The sequence below is a fragment of the Phyllobates terribilis genome, unplaced genomic scaffold (genome assembly GCF_046119375.1).
Source record: "Phyllobates terribilis strain yellow unplaced genomic scaffold, ASM4611937v1 Scaffold_12__6_contigs__length_324123572, whole genome shotgun sequence".
Classification (NCBI taxonomy): domain Eukaryota; kingdom Metazoa; phylum Chordata; class Amphibia; order Anura; family Dendrobatidae; genus Phyllobates; species Phyllobates terribilis.
In genome coordinates, this window is record NW_027362772.1 from 78,012,745 (window position 1) to 78,027,125 (window position 14,381).

A 14,381-nucleotide genomic window follows, 5' to 3' on the forward strand; every position below is an offset into this window, starting at 1 on the left:
TCTTCCCCCTCTCTCTCTCTCTTCCCCCCACTCTCTCCTCTTCCACCCTCTCTCTCTCTTCCCCCTCTCTCTCTCTTCCCCCTCTCTCTCTCTTCCCCTTTCTCTCTCTTCCCCCCTCTCTCTCTCTCTCTCTCTCTCTTCCCCCCTCTCTCTCTTCCCCTCTCTCTCTTCCCCTTCTCTCTCTCCCCTCTCTCTCTCTTCCCCCTCTCTCTCTCCCCCTCTCTCTCTCTTCCCCATCTCTGTCTCTTCCCTCTCTCTCGTCCCCCTTCTCTATCCCCACTCTCTCTCTAACTCCACTCTCTCTATATACCCACTCTCTCTCTATCCCTCTCTTTATCCCCACTCTCCCTTTCCACTCTCTCTCTTCCCCCTTTCTCTCTCTTCCCCTTTCTCTCTCTTCCCCCTCTCTCTCTCTTCCCCCTCTCTCTCTCTTCCCCTCTCTCTCTCTCTTCCCCCTCTCTCTCTCTCTTCCCCCTCTCTCTCTCTCTTCCCCCTCTCTCTCTCTTCCCCCTCTCTCTCTCTTCCCCCTCTCTCTCTCTTCCCCCTTTCTCTCTCTTCCCCCTCTCTCTCTCTCTTCCCCCCTCTCTCTCTTCCCCCCTCTCTCTCTTCCCCCTTCTCTCTCTCCCCCTCTCTCTCTCTTCCCCCTTCTCTCTCTCCCCCTCTCTCTCTCTTCCCCATCTCTGTCTCTTCCCTCTCTCTCGTCCCCCTTCTCTATCCCCACTCTCTCTCTAACTCCACTCTCTCTATATACCCACTCTCTCTCTATCCCTCTCTTTATCCCCACTCTCCCTTTCCACTCTCTCTCTTCCCCCTTTCTCTCTCTTCCCCCCTTTCTCTCTCTTCCCCCTCTCTCTCTCTTCCCCCTCTCTCTCTCTTCCCCCTCTCTCTCTCTCTTCCCCCTCTCTCTCTCTCTTCCCCCCTCTCTCTCTCTCTTCCCCCTCTCTCTCTCTTCCCCCCTCTCTCTCTCTTTCCCCTCTCTCTCTCTTCCCCCTTTCTCTCTCTTCCCCCTCTCTCTCTCTCTTCCCCCCTCTCTCTCTTCCCCCCCTCTCTCTCTTCCCCCTTCTCTCTCTCCCCCTCTCTCTCTCTTCCCCATCTCTGTCTCTTCCCTCTCTCTCGTCCCCCTTCTCTATCCCCACTCTCTCTCTAACTCCACTCTCTCTATATACCCACTCTCTCTCTATCCCTCTCTTTATCCCCACTCTCCCTTTCCACTCTCTCTCTTCCCCTTCTCTCTCTATCCACACTCTCCCCCCTCTAGCTTCCCCCCTCTCTTAATCTCTCTCTCCCCCCACCAATACCCCCTCTCTCTCCCCCACCCTCTTTCTCTCTCTCTTCCCCTCTCTCTCATCACCACCATGGACTTACCCCGAACGCTGGACTGAACTTTAGGAATAAGGCCGTGTTCGGCGTTCAGGCCTGAAAAGTGACTGTCCGGTACGAACACCGCATAATAATGTTCAGGTTCGCCTATCTCTATTCAGTATCTATATGTCTTATTTAGAAGTACTACTTTTTTTTTATGTTTTTCCATCAGATTTATATATCGAAAGTGTATTATTATTTTGTTTAATGGGTTGCTAACATAGTCTCTATCAATATGTGCTCAGATAACTGAACAACTTGGAGGTGAGGTGGGGGCAAGCCCAAATTTTTCTCTGGAGCCCATAGGGGGTCTAGTATGCCACTTGGCCGCAATGCAGAAGTCATAATACTAATGGGGAGATCATGCAGGTGCAAAATACTGCTGAAGAGCTACTCACGTACTCTTCCACGAGTTGTGGTTACTTAACACTTACACATAGATGAGTCTCTAGTTACGTGGTTACATGTAGTCCATCATGCGCTTATTAGTGACACCCATACACTTAGATCAAGTGGGTTGTCTAGCACCTTATAAATGGGCCTCATAAAGCTGGAGATGTTACGTGATTTTGACATAATAGAGGGGGGACCATCAATCATTAATGGCAGGGGTGGGCATATCGCCTGTGCCATGATGTATGAAGTCTCTGAGGATGATGAGCAGATGAATAATGTTTTATCCCTGGTTTGTCAGTCTGTAGATGGACATCAGTCTTGGGAAACAAAGTTTGGTTTATACTGGTCCCAATGAGTTGCCGGACCGGACAACTAAATTTTTAGTATTTTTTTCAGGGGGGCGCACTATAGGGATATTTTTTTCAGGGGGCGCAGTATGGGTGTATTTTTTTCAGGGGGCGCACTATGGGTATATTTTTTTTCAGGGGGTGCACTATAGGGATATTTTTTTCAGGGAGTGCAGTACGGGTAATAAAAATTTCAGGGAAGCAGTATGAGTACATTTTTTTCAGGGGGTGCAGTACGGGTACTTTTTTTTCAGGGGGCGTAGTGCGGTAATTTTTTTTTCAGGTGGCACAGTATGGATGTATTTTTTTCAGGTGACGCAGTATGGATGTATTTTTTTCAGGGGGCGCACTATGGGTATATTTTTTTCAGGGGGGCGCACTATAGGGATATTTTTTTCAGGGGGCGCACTATAGGGATATTTTTTTCAGGGGGAGCAGTACGGGTGATTTTTTTTTTAAGAGGGCGCAGTACGGTAATTTTTTTTCAGAGGGTGCAGTATGGGTGTATTTTTTTTCTTGGAAAGCGCAGTATGCGATGTATTTTTTCTCAGAAGGCGAGGAATAGGGCGTATATTTATCTGAAGAAATCTTAAGTATAACAAAACACAGTAATAGAGATTAACTAAAGCGAGATAAACCAGCTCTGGTGATGCAGGTACAGTGGGAGAGGTAAAGTGCAATCTGTATATCCTCACAATGCATAAAAAACTAGTTGGAACTTGACAAGACCATGTCCTCCCTTCCATGTTGAAATTCCAGTCCAGCGAGTGTCTATGAGGGATTATAGCAGACCTAAGGAGGGGCTCAGTTGACGCGCGATCATCTCATGTCATAGTGCACAGGCACACCTAAGATGTTTGTTTTTGTACAGAGGGGGAAAGTCAAGCGGTAGACAATGCTACCCATCCCGCGGTACAAAGATTTCATCCAACAATGCAATCAGCTGATCATCTCTATATGTCGGTGAGAACCGGGAGGGGATCTATTTTTGGGCTCACCGAGTTGTTTCTGTCCCATGACATAAACACCTATTGTATTTTCTCATAGTTCGTTTCATGTTTCTTAAACAAGTCACTTGAAAACTGTTGTAAAACTTTTACAGTTTTCCGGTATACTTTCTATATCCATGTCTAAGATCTCTGCTTGCTGCCATTTCATAGGAGCCTTCATGATTTGCTTCCAGCGGAAAGCAATCAGTCCTGATCATATGATGGACAAAGTGTTATACTCTGAGAGTAAGCAATGAAGATTTCCAATGATATGGAAACCCATACATATCCTGAAAGAATTGGAGGACCTGTCACTTGCAATAAACATGTAATTTTTTTTACCGCTGATTTTCCCTGAATCTGAGACCCTCTTGCTATTTGGGGCCTTTTTGTTGGCTAGATTTGGGTACCCCTTATTTTGCTCCATATGGTGTTCATACCACATACAGATTAGGACCCTTCTTGATACTGGGACTACTCTGGACTACACATATGACGTATACAACTTTTGTGACCTATGACTGTGACCATATTACTCTGATTTGGTCTGGGGTGGTCTCTATATTAACTTGTGTGATATCTGTATAGGCTATACGATTTGATATATCTACTTTTTGATGGCCATCATTATTTTTCTATAACTTATACAGTTAGGTGCATTCATTATCAACTGTGGAACAGATCACATGTACCGTACTTGTTTATTTTTATTACTGTGTAGTGCATAGGTTGCTGCCTATATTGATATTTTATATATTCACCTGGGGAAGTATATATGCTTGTTTCTTAAGTGTTTTTAATCTCCCCTGTGTCCTTGGGCTTAATAAAATTATATATTTTACCTATATATCGGATGTGCACATCCTTGTGTGGTGCTTTTTCCTCCCCTTATTCAATATATTTTTCTTCTCCAAATGATGTTGGACCCTGTATTTATAATTGCTTATCAGTAGTGTGCCCGTCCCCTATCATAACAGGTGTGTAATTTTTATCGTAGGTACCTGTGAGAGACTGAATCTAAAAATAAAAAAAAACAGAAAATAACATTGTTTGATTTTTACATAATTAAATTGCATTTTATTGCATGAAATAAGTATTTGATCACCCACCAACCAGCAAGAATTCTGGGTCTCACAGACCTGTTTGTTTTTCTTTAATAAGCCCTCCTACTCTGCACTCATTACCTGTATTAATTGCAACTGTTTGAACTTGTTACCTGTATAAAAGACACCTGTCCACAAACTCAATCACACTCCAACCTTTCCACCATGGCCAAGACCAAAGAGCTGTCTAAGGACACCAGGGACAAAATTGTAGACCTGCACAAGGCTGGGATGGGCTACATGATAATAGGCAAGCAGCATGTTGAGAAGGCAGCAACTGTTTGCGCAATTATTAGAAAATGAAAGAAACAAAAAATGACTGTCAATCTTCCTCTGTCTGGGGCTCCATGCACTATTTCTTTTCGTGGGGTAAGAATGATTCTGAGAAAGGTCAGGAATCAGCCCAGAACTACATGGGAGAACCTGGTCAATGACCTGAAGAAAGCTGTGACCACATTCTCAAACATTACCGTTAGTTACACACTACGCCATCATGGATTAAAATCCTGCAGGGCACGCAAGGTCTCCCTGCTCATGCCAGCACATGTCTAGGCCCGTTTGAAGTTCGCCAATGACCAGCTGGATGATCCAGAGGAGGCATGGGAGAAGGTCATGTGGTCAGATGAGACCAAAATATAACTTTTTGGTATCAACTCCACTCGTCATGTTTGGAGGAAGAAGAAGGATGAGAACAACCCCTAGAACACCTTCCCAACCGTGAAGCATGGAGGCAGAAACATCATACTTTAGGGGGTGCTTTTCTGCAAAGAGGACAGGACGACTGCACCGTATTGAAGGGAGGATGGATGGGGTCATGTATCGCAAGATTTTGGCCTACAACCTCCTTCCCTCAGTAAGAGCATTGAAGATGGGTCGTGGCTGGGTCTTCCAGCATGACTATGACCTGAAACACACAGCCAGATCGACTAAGGAGTGGCCCCGTAAGAAGCATTTTAAGGTCCTGGAGTGGCCTAGCCAGTCTCCAGGCCTGAACTCAATAGAAAATCTTTGGAGGGAGCTGAAACTCAGTGTTGCCCAGCGACAGCCCCGAAACCTGAAAGATCTGGAGAAGATTTGTATGGAGGACTGGGCCAAAATCCCTGCTGCAGTGTGTGCAAACTTGGTCAAGAACTACAGGAAACGTCTGACCTCAGTAATTGCAAACAAAGGTTTCTGTACCAAATATTAAGTTCTGTTTTTCCATTGTATTAAATACTTATCTCATGCAATAAAATGCTAATTAATTATGTAAAAATCATAAAATGTGATTTTTTTTTTTTTAGATTCTGTCTTTCACAGTTGAAGTGTACCTACGATAAAAATTACAGACCTTACAGGTGGGAAAACTTGCAAAATCAGCAGTGTATCAAATAATTATTTTCTCCACTGTATATAAATATATATATAGCGGCTTCAGAAAATATTCACCCCACCCTTGGCATTTTTCATGTTTTACTATTTCACAACCTGGAATTTCACTGTTTTCTTTGGCAGTTTGCATGAGTTCATGTAAAGAACATGCTGACAACTGTGAACATTTGGTTTTCTTTTTATTGTGAAGCGAACAACAAATAGGACAAAATAACTGAAAACGTCAATTCACCCCCCTAAGATCAGTACTTTGTAGAGCCTCCTTTTGCGTCAGTTACCGTTGCAAGTTGTTTTGGATAAGTCTCTGAGTTTTCCACATTTTGCCACTGGCATTTTTGCCTGTACCTAAAGGCAAAACTGCTCCCGCTCCTTCAAGTTAGATGTTTTTTTTCCTCTGGATTAAGGTCTGGGTTTTGTCTAGGCCACTCCAAAACATTTACACCTTTCCTCTTACACCACTTGACTGTTGCTTTAGCAGTATAATTTGGGTCATTGTCTTGTTGGAAGGTGAACCTCCATCTCAAATCATTGACAGTTTGAAACAGGTTTTGCTCAAGGGTATCCCTGTATTTCGCACCATCCATCTTTCTCTCGACTCTGACCATTTTCCCTGTCTCTGCTGCCAAAAATCACCTCCACAGCGTATTGCTACCACCACCATTTCACTGTGGGGATTGTATTTTTGGAGTGATGAGTAGAGATGAGCGTTGTTCTACTCGAACTGTTCGCCAATCTCAAATTCGAGCTGTTTTGGGCGGTGTTCGAGCCGGTCGGCGAACACGAACAATTTGAGAAAAATTCGGCTGTTCGAGGTTATGTTCGATAACTGTTCGTGCACCAAAATCATAACTGGATTTTTTCTCAGTAATGATGAAAATTAATGTTAATACGCAGTTTGAGTGTACAGCGGGGCGGGGGGAGGGGCAGGGGATGGATCTCTGCAGGAACAATGAAGATCTCCATTTTTTTTTCTCTTTCCCGCATTTGCAGTGGGGAGGTGCAATCTGTCAGCCTATCAGCAGCGCACACACGGAGCGAAGTGCTTTTTTTCACACAAGCAAGGGCATGTGTGATTGGCAGTGTATGTCACATGTCCTTGCCCTATAAGACCAAGCCATTTTCCCCGTCGCCACCATTTTCTCACTGCTGCAGCTGCGTGTTAGACGGCACCGCTGTTGCTGTGTGCGCTATACCTTGTTAATTTCAAGCCAATTTTCGCACAAATATACAGATAGCTTGGGAGTAGGGAATAGTTGTGATTGCAGTCCTTTTAAGGACTAGGTTACAGCATTTCCTACGACTTTTATCAGGCAGGTCTGTGCTCTTAAATAGATAGATTGTGGGAGTAAAGACTAATTGTAATTGGAGTCCTTTTCAGGACTAGGTTACATCAGTTCCTATCAGTTTTTGCCAGGCAGGTCTGTGCCAGTGCTGTGCAAGTTTTTTTCACAGCATTTGGCTGAATCTAGCAAAGCTAATCCTTTTTGGCCTATTGCAGAGTGTGTTAGTCAGTGGAGTAGCCTATCTGTGTTGCAAGATATACCACCTGTGTATAGAATACCAATTTTTTTACTGCACCTAGTGAAGTAAAATCTTTTGGGCATAGCATCATTCTATTAGTCCATCTATACTGACCTCCATCAGGTTGCAAACTGAATATAATTTTTTTCTGCATCTAGCTCTGAAAAAATATTTGGGCTTCTAGCAGTGTGTGGGACTTGGTCTATTAGTCCATCTATACTGACCTCCATCAGGTTGCAAATTTAAAATAATTTTTTTCTTCATTTAGCTCTGAAAAAATATTTGGGCTTCTAGCAGCGTGTGGGACTTGTTCTATTAGTCCATCTATACTGACCTCCATCAGGTTGCAAATTAAAAATAATTTTTTTCTTCATCTAGCTCTGAAAAAATATTTGGGCTTCTAGCAGTGTGTGGGACTTGGTCTATTAGTCCATCTATACTGACCTCCATCAGGTTGCAAATTAAAAATAATTTTTTTCTTCATTTAGCTCTGAAAAAATATTTGGGCTTCTAGCAGTGTGTGGGACTTGTTCTATTAGTCCTTCTATACTGACGTCCAGCAGGTTGCAAATTGAATATAATTTTTTTCTGCATCTAGCTCTGAAAAAATATTTGGGCTTCTAGCGGTGTGTGGGACTTGGTCTATTAGTCCATCTATACTGACCTCCATCAGGTTGCAAATTAAAAATAATTTTTTTCTGCATCTAGCTCTGAAAAAATATTTGGGCTTCTAGCAGTGTGTGGGACTTGGTCTATTAGTCCATCTATACTGACCTCCATCAGGTTGCAAATTAAAAATAATTTTTTTCTGCATCTAGCTCTGAAAAAATATTTGGGCTTCTAGCAGTGTGTGGGACTTGGTCTATTAGTCCATCTATACTGACCTCCATCAGGTTGCAAATTAAAAATAATTTTTTTCTTCATTTAGCTCTGAAAAAATATTTGGGCTTCTAGCAGTGTGTGGGACTTGTTCTATTAGTCCTTCTATACTGACCTCCAGCAGGTTGCAAATTGAATATAATTTTTTTCTGCATCTAGCTCTGAAAAAATATTTGGGCTTCTAGCGGTGTGTGGGACTTGGTCTATTAGTCCATCTATACTGACCTCCATCAGGTTGCAAATTAAAAATAATTTTTTTCTGCATCTAGCTCTGAAAAAATATTTGGGCTTCTAGCGGTGTGTGGGACTTGGTCTATTAGTCCATCTATACTGACCTCCATCAGGTTGCAAATTAAAAATATTTTTTTTCTGCATCTAGCTCTGAAAAAATATTTGGGCTTCTAGCAGTGTGTGGGACTTGGTCTATTAGTCCATCTATACTGACCTCCATCAGGTTGCAAATTGAATAAAAAAATTTTCTGCATCTAGCTCTGAAAAAATATTTGGGCTTCTAGCGGTGTGTGGGACTTGGTCTATTAGTCCATCTATACTGACCTCCATCAGGTTGCAAATTAAAAATAATTTTTTTCTGCATCTAACCCAGCCAATAGTTTTGGCCTAATACCACAGTTTGGCCACTCAGCTCTGCTCGGTTACCATCCATTGTTTTTTTGTGCAAACAACTCCAGAGTTGTGAATTAGTTAACCACCAAAATGAGTGGAAAAAGGCCTGCTGCTGGTGGAAAGGGGAATAGGCGTGTTGGGAAGGGGAAAAAAGGTTGTGTCCGTGGGGTAGGTGCAGAAGAAAGGCCATCTTCCAGCCAAACTAAAATGTCTACTTCTTTTAGCGGACAATGTGATAAGATCCCTTTCTTACGGCCACGCCAATCGCTACAAATTCCAGATGAGGCACAAAAACAGCAGGTGCTTCAACGGATATCAAGTGCTCCTTTAAGTGGGCTCTCCTCCACATCAACTTCAACATCACAAATACTCCAGTCCTCAAAGGTGTCACCCAAATCGCACTTGCTTCCTCACAGCTCCCAAATCTCCAGCTGCCCGTCTGAGTATGAGGTAGAACAGATGGTTGAGTCTGCAGAGCTGTTTACTCATACTATAGCCTGGGAATCAGAGGTCGACTCCAGCGCTTCTGTGAATCCAGACGAGGAAATGATCTGCACTGATGCCCAGAATCTTTATGAGTCGGATCCAGGACCAGACGCAGAAGGTTCTGACCATAATGTAGACCCTCATTCCCAAACTGTAACTCCTGTTGGTGGAGACAATGAGGAAGACGATGATAAGACTCAAATACCTGATTGGAGCGACAACTTTAGTTTTTTGTCAGGGCAGGAACAGGTTGGCTCTGAGGACGACGGGTGTGATAACGCACAGGGTGATGATGATGAGGTCGGAGATCCCACTTACTGTCAACCCACAGTCAGCCAAGAGATGAGGTCAGCAGAGGAGGTGGAGGAAGATGCTAGTGACGACGAGGTCAGGTTGCGCCTTCCTGGACAGAGACGTAGTACTGGAAGCACGTCAACAACTGCATCCTCAAACACAACTCTGCCTCTCACCACAAGTCGTGGTGGCTCTTCAGGTCGCATGGGTGCTAAGCCTTGCATAGCCTGGGCATTTTTTCAGATCGATAAAGATGACCCAACTCGTGTTATCTGTAACATTTGTCAGCAAAAGCTAAGTAGAGGCCAAAAAATACATAGTTTGAGTACTTCATGCATGAACCGGCACATGGACATGAAGCATAAGTTGCAGTGGGAAGCTCAGTGTGCTACAATGCGGTCTAGCCGGCCGGGCCAACCACCGTCTGCCATATCTTGTGCATCCGCGGCCTCTTCATCCTCTGTGACTGGGGGGACAGCAGTCACACCTGTTTTGGGGCGCAGACCTGCCACCTCTTTACCCGCAACAGCCAGCGTGATTGGCAGGTCATCATTTTCTTTGGAGGTGGTAACACCAGCTGGTCTTGAGCGCTGTCCGACATCGATAGCACCACCTTTGGATCAAGGCAACCTAACATGTCCGCCTGCATCTTCCTCACAGACCGGCAGTTTGCCGGGGACACCCTTATCAACCCCGTCTAAGCACAATAGCCAGCCCTCGGTCCCTCAGATGTGGACAAGTAAAAGACCATTTCCTCCTAGCCATGAGAAAGCTAAGAGGTTGAATTTCACCATCTGCAAGCTCTTGGCTACAGAAATGCTGCCTTTCCGCCTGGTGGACACAGAGGATTTTCGAGACCTTATGTCCGTCGCAGTGCCCCAGTACCAGATGCCCAGTCGGCACTACTTCTCAAAGAAAGGTGTGCCTGCGCTCCACCAGCATGTCGCACACAACATCACCGCTTCTTTGAGAAACTCTGTGTGTGACAGGGTGCATTTCACCACAGACACTTGGACGAGTAGGCATGGACAGGGGCGTTACATGTCGCTGACTGGGCACTGGGTAACTATGGTGACAGCAGGACAAGGGGCTGCTGTCCAAGTCTTGCCGTCCCCACGAGTTGTGCGTCAATCCTCTTTATGTCATTTTTCCTCCACTGCTTCTGCCTCCTCAACCTCCTCTCGGTCTTCCACCTGCACCCAAAGCCTGTCTGGTCATGCCACAAGCTTTCTAACTGCGCAGAAGGGATCCTGCACACCTTACTATGCTGGCAGTAGGGCTCAACGTCATCAGGCGGTTTTTACATTGAAATGTCTTGGAAATGTGAGTCACACAGCTGAGGAGTTGTGGTCAGCTCTGGAGAACCAATTTCATGAATGGTTGTCTCCACTGGACCTGAAACCAGGGAAGGCCGTGTGCGACAATGCTGCAAACCTGGGTGCGGCCCTTCGCCGGGGCAATGTCACACACGTGCCTTGTATGGCTCACGTGTTGAACCTGGTTGTCCAGCAATTTTTAGCCCACTATCCCAGACTAGATGGCCTTCTGCAGAGGGCACGGTCGCTGTGTGCTCACTTCCGCCGTTCGCATCCCGCAGCTCAGCGACTTACATCTCTACAGAAGTCGTTGGGCCTGCCACTTCACCGGCTAAAATGCGATGTGCCTACCCGGTGGAATTCAACTCTGCACATGTTGCAGCGACTGTGGCAGCACCGACAAGCCCTGGTGCAATACGTTCTGACGTATAGCCTGGGCCAACGAGATTCAGAGGTGGGGCAAATCACGCTGGAGGAGTGGTCTCAGATCAGGGACCTATGCACCCTTCTGCACAGTTTTGAAATGGCGACGAAGATGTTTAGTGCTGACGATGCCATTATCAGCATGACTATTCCGGTGATTTACATGCTGGAGCACATGTTAAACAGAATTCGGAGTCAGGTGGTGGCACAAGAGGAGGTGGAGGAAGTAGAGGAGGAGGAGTTGTATGCGGAAGGGCTAACATCTGCAAGGTCCAGACGGTCGGCAGCACCAGGGCGGCAGGCATGTGAGGGTGGGGGAGATGATTTTACCAGGGCGCATGGTAGCAGCCAAACTAGTGAGGAAGGTGCAGGAGCCCAGGAAGAAGTGGAGGACGAACTGATGGAAGACTCATCAGATGAGGGAGACCTTGATCACATTTCTGTTGTGCGAGGTTGGGGGGAGAGGACAGACGAAGGAAGCATGATTGTTACCTCGCCACCAACACAACAGGGACTTGGTGCTCCTGGATGCGCAACACACATGAGTGCCTTCTTGCTGCACTACCTGCAACATGACCCTCGAATTGTGAGAATTAGAAATAATCCTGACTACTGGGTTGCCACACTGTTAGATCCCCGGTACAAAAGTAAATTTGCAGAAATTATTCCTGCCATAGAAAGGGATGCACTCATGCAGGAGTATCAGCAGAGACTGTTGCAGAACCTTACATGTGCTTTTCCACAAAATACCAGTGGTGCACGTAGTGAATCTCACAGTTCCAACTTGCCAACCGTGGTCTGTATGGAATTGTTCAATAAAGGGCCCAAAATTAAGATAACATAGATGGGAGAGGTCTCTATGAATAGGAATTCCTAAGTATTTGATACCCTGTGAGGGCCAGGCAAAGGGAAAGTTGGACTGGATGGAATCCTATATGGATTTAGGGAGGGAGACATCGAGGGCCTCAGACTTCGCTGCATTGATTTTAAAATTTTACCATGTAACAAAGTGATCTATTTCAGCCATAACAGCAGGGATGGATATATGTGATTGAGTGATATATACTAGGACATCATCAGCAAATAGAGAGCACTTGTACTCGGTGCCTCCCACCTCAATCCACCTAATATTGGGGTTATGGCGAATTGATGAGAGCAGGTGCTCCGTCACTAGGATGTATAAGAGAGGGGACAGAGGACATCCCTGCCTTGTCCCATTGGTGATTGTGAAAGGTGATGAAAATGTTCTGACGCACCCCCTGGGCCTTGGGACACCCGGAGCCGGACCCTTTTTGGTGGATGCTGGTGGTTGTAGTCTTCGTGGCGGCGATCCGGTTCCGTGGCTCAGGGCGGTCAAACCAGTGGCGGAACTATTTATGTGGTTTTGATGTTTAAATGTCCGACTACGCCACCCGTGGATTGCGGTCAGAGTGAACCGCCGCTACAGGGCAGACCGCTAAGGCTGGTGTTGTGGGTGCAGCAGAGCGTAGCATAACTCCCCACGGGAGGAGTATAGCCTCAGGGCAGTGTATGCGGAGGATGGGGGTGATGGTGCAGGGCAGCAGCAGTAACGACACGGAGTCAGTGATGCAGTTCAGGGCCTTTACTCACAGTTCTTATTATCCAGACCACGTCTGCAGGTAACGGCTGCCCACGTCGTACTGTGCTCACCAGGTGAGGGGCTCAGACAACTCCCAGATAACTTTGGAGCGCTTCACAGGACCCCCTTTGTGTGTCCTTTGTCTGGCCTTTCTTACCAACACTTCTGTCCGGCTGCCTCGGGCCTCCTCTTGGTAAACTTGGCGCCAGTTTCCCTGACCCTATGTGGTGCCTTCCTAGCGGGTGGAGCAAGGGGCTGCGCCACATAAAATGTCAGAGCCTCCGGTTTCTAGCTGAGGGTCGTTTCCTGCCTCCACTAGTTCGGGGACCGGTCTCCCCCTTTGGCCTGACCCCTCCACGCAGGTGGATTCGGGCGTGCGGTGGCGACTCGCCCGTCCGCACCCCTGGGATCCCTTCATTCCTCGTTCCTGGAGCCTTCTCCGCTCCTCTTCCTTCCTTCTCCCTCTTGCAGGCCTGGGCCTCTGTTACTAGGCCCGCCTCCGGAGCAGAGCTCATGCAGAGCCCCTGCTCCCTGCCACTTCTGCTCAGACTTCTCTGCACTGAACTAAGATGGTGCCCACCTTTTATACTCCCTTCTCAATGCACCCAGGAACTGCTTCCTCCCTGCTCCTGCACTGCAGGGTTCCCCTTCCTCAGTGTTCCCTCCCCCCACTCCAGCCAGGGACAGGGACTGTCGTGCCCATCTCAGGGGCATATTGGTCGCCCTGCCCCACGGCAATGTGGTGTAATGCATGCAGGTGTCGGGTCCTGATCCACACTCCATCCTTATCTGAGAGTGAGATATCACACCTCTGGGTGAGGTGCAATACATCTGTAGCAACCGAGCCCTCGGTGCTACAGTTCCATTTATCTTCAGCCTAGGTGACGTATTGTGATACAGGGCCGTGATTTTGGCTATAAAAGGGTCCCCTAGACCCCTACCCCAAGCTTTTTAAGAGAATCATATATGGCGTGCCAGGAGACTCTATGGAATGCTTTCTCAGCATCCAACGAGAGTATCTACTTACAAATTTTTAACTGCATCTAGCCCAGGAAATACTTTGTGCCTAGTAGCAGTGTCTGCTAGTCAGCGGATTATCCCGGCTGTTAAGCAAGCTACACCACCTGTAGTTTGGACACTTAATTTTTTCAAAGGAAATGCTTCGGGACCACGGGATACTTAGTGAAGAGCATCAGGAGGCACCCCAAGGCATAGGGGCTGGGACTGGCACTAGGATGCCTTGCGGTGGACAGCCGAGCTCGATCCTTATAAAAGCTTTTTAACTGCAGCAGCTTTAGTGGACGCTACTGGAGCTGGAATTACGCGGCTGCTGGCATGAGACTTGCCCTCCAATAGATCCTTGTAAATGGATTTAAAGTGTATTCATTCAAATTAGAGGGACAATTTAAATTAAAAAGCTTAGAGCTGCCTCCACCACAGGGGGGCTCTCTCGACCCACCAGCGGACAGGCACCAGTATTGGGAGAGGGGGGCTGGCCGTCAGGGTTCACCGCGGCTCTGGCACAAACCCGGCGACACGGAGGTGGCACGGGCAGGAGCGGACTGGCCGTCTCGGCTTCTCACTTTTTGGATTTTAGAAGGGCATGACATGCCTATATCTGTGTCTCCCCCTCCTTTTACTCCTCCACCTCTTTTCTTTTCGCATGACTA

General features: G+C 46.6%; 1 long non-coding RNA gene across 1 annotated transcript in view; it reads left to right on the top strand.

The window, feature by feature from the left end:
* Positions 1-1,730: 1,730 nt before the first annotated feature.
* The window catches only part of LOC141172137 (uncharacterized), a 54,967-nt gene continuing 42,316 nt past the window's right edge, over positions 1,731-14,381 (top strand). The window contains exon 1 of the long non-coding RNA XR_012252426.1: positions 1,731-3,068. This is a non-coding gene — a long non-coding RNA (uncharacterized lncRNA). The remainder of the gene's footprint in view (positions 3,069-14,381) is intronic.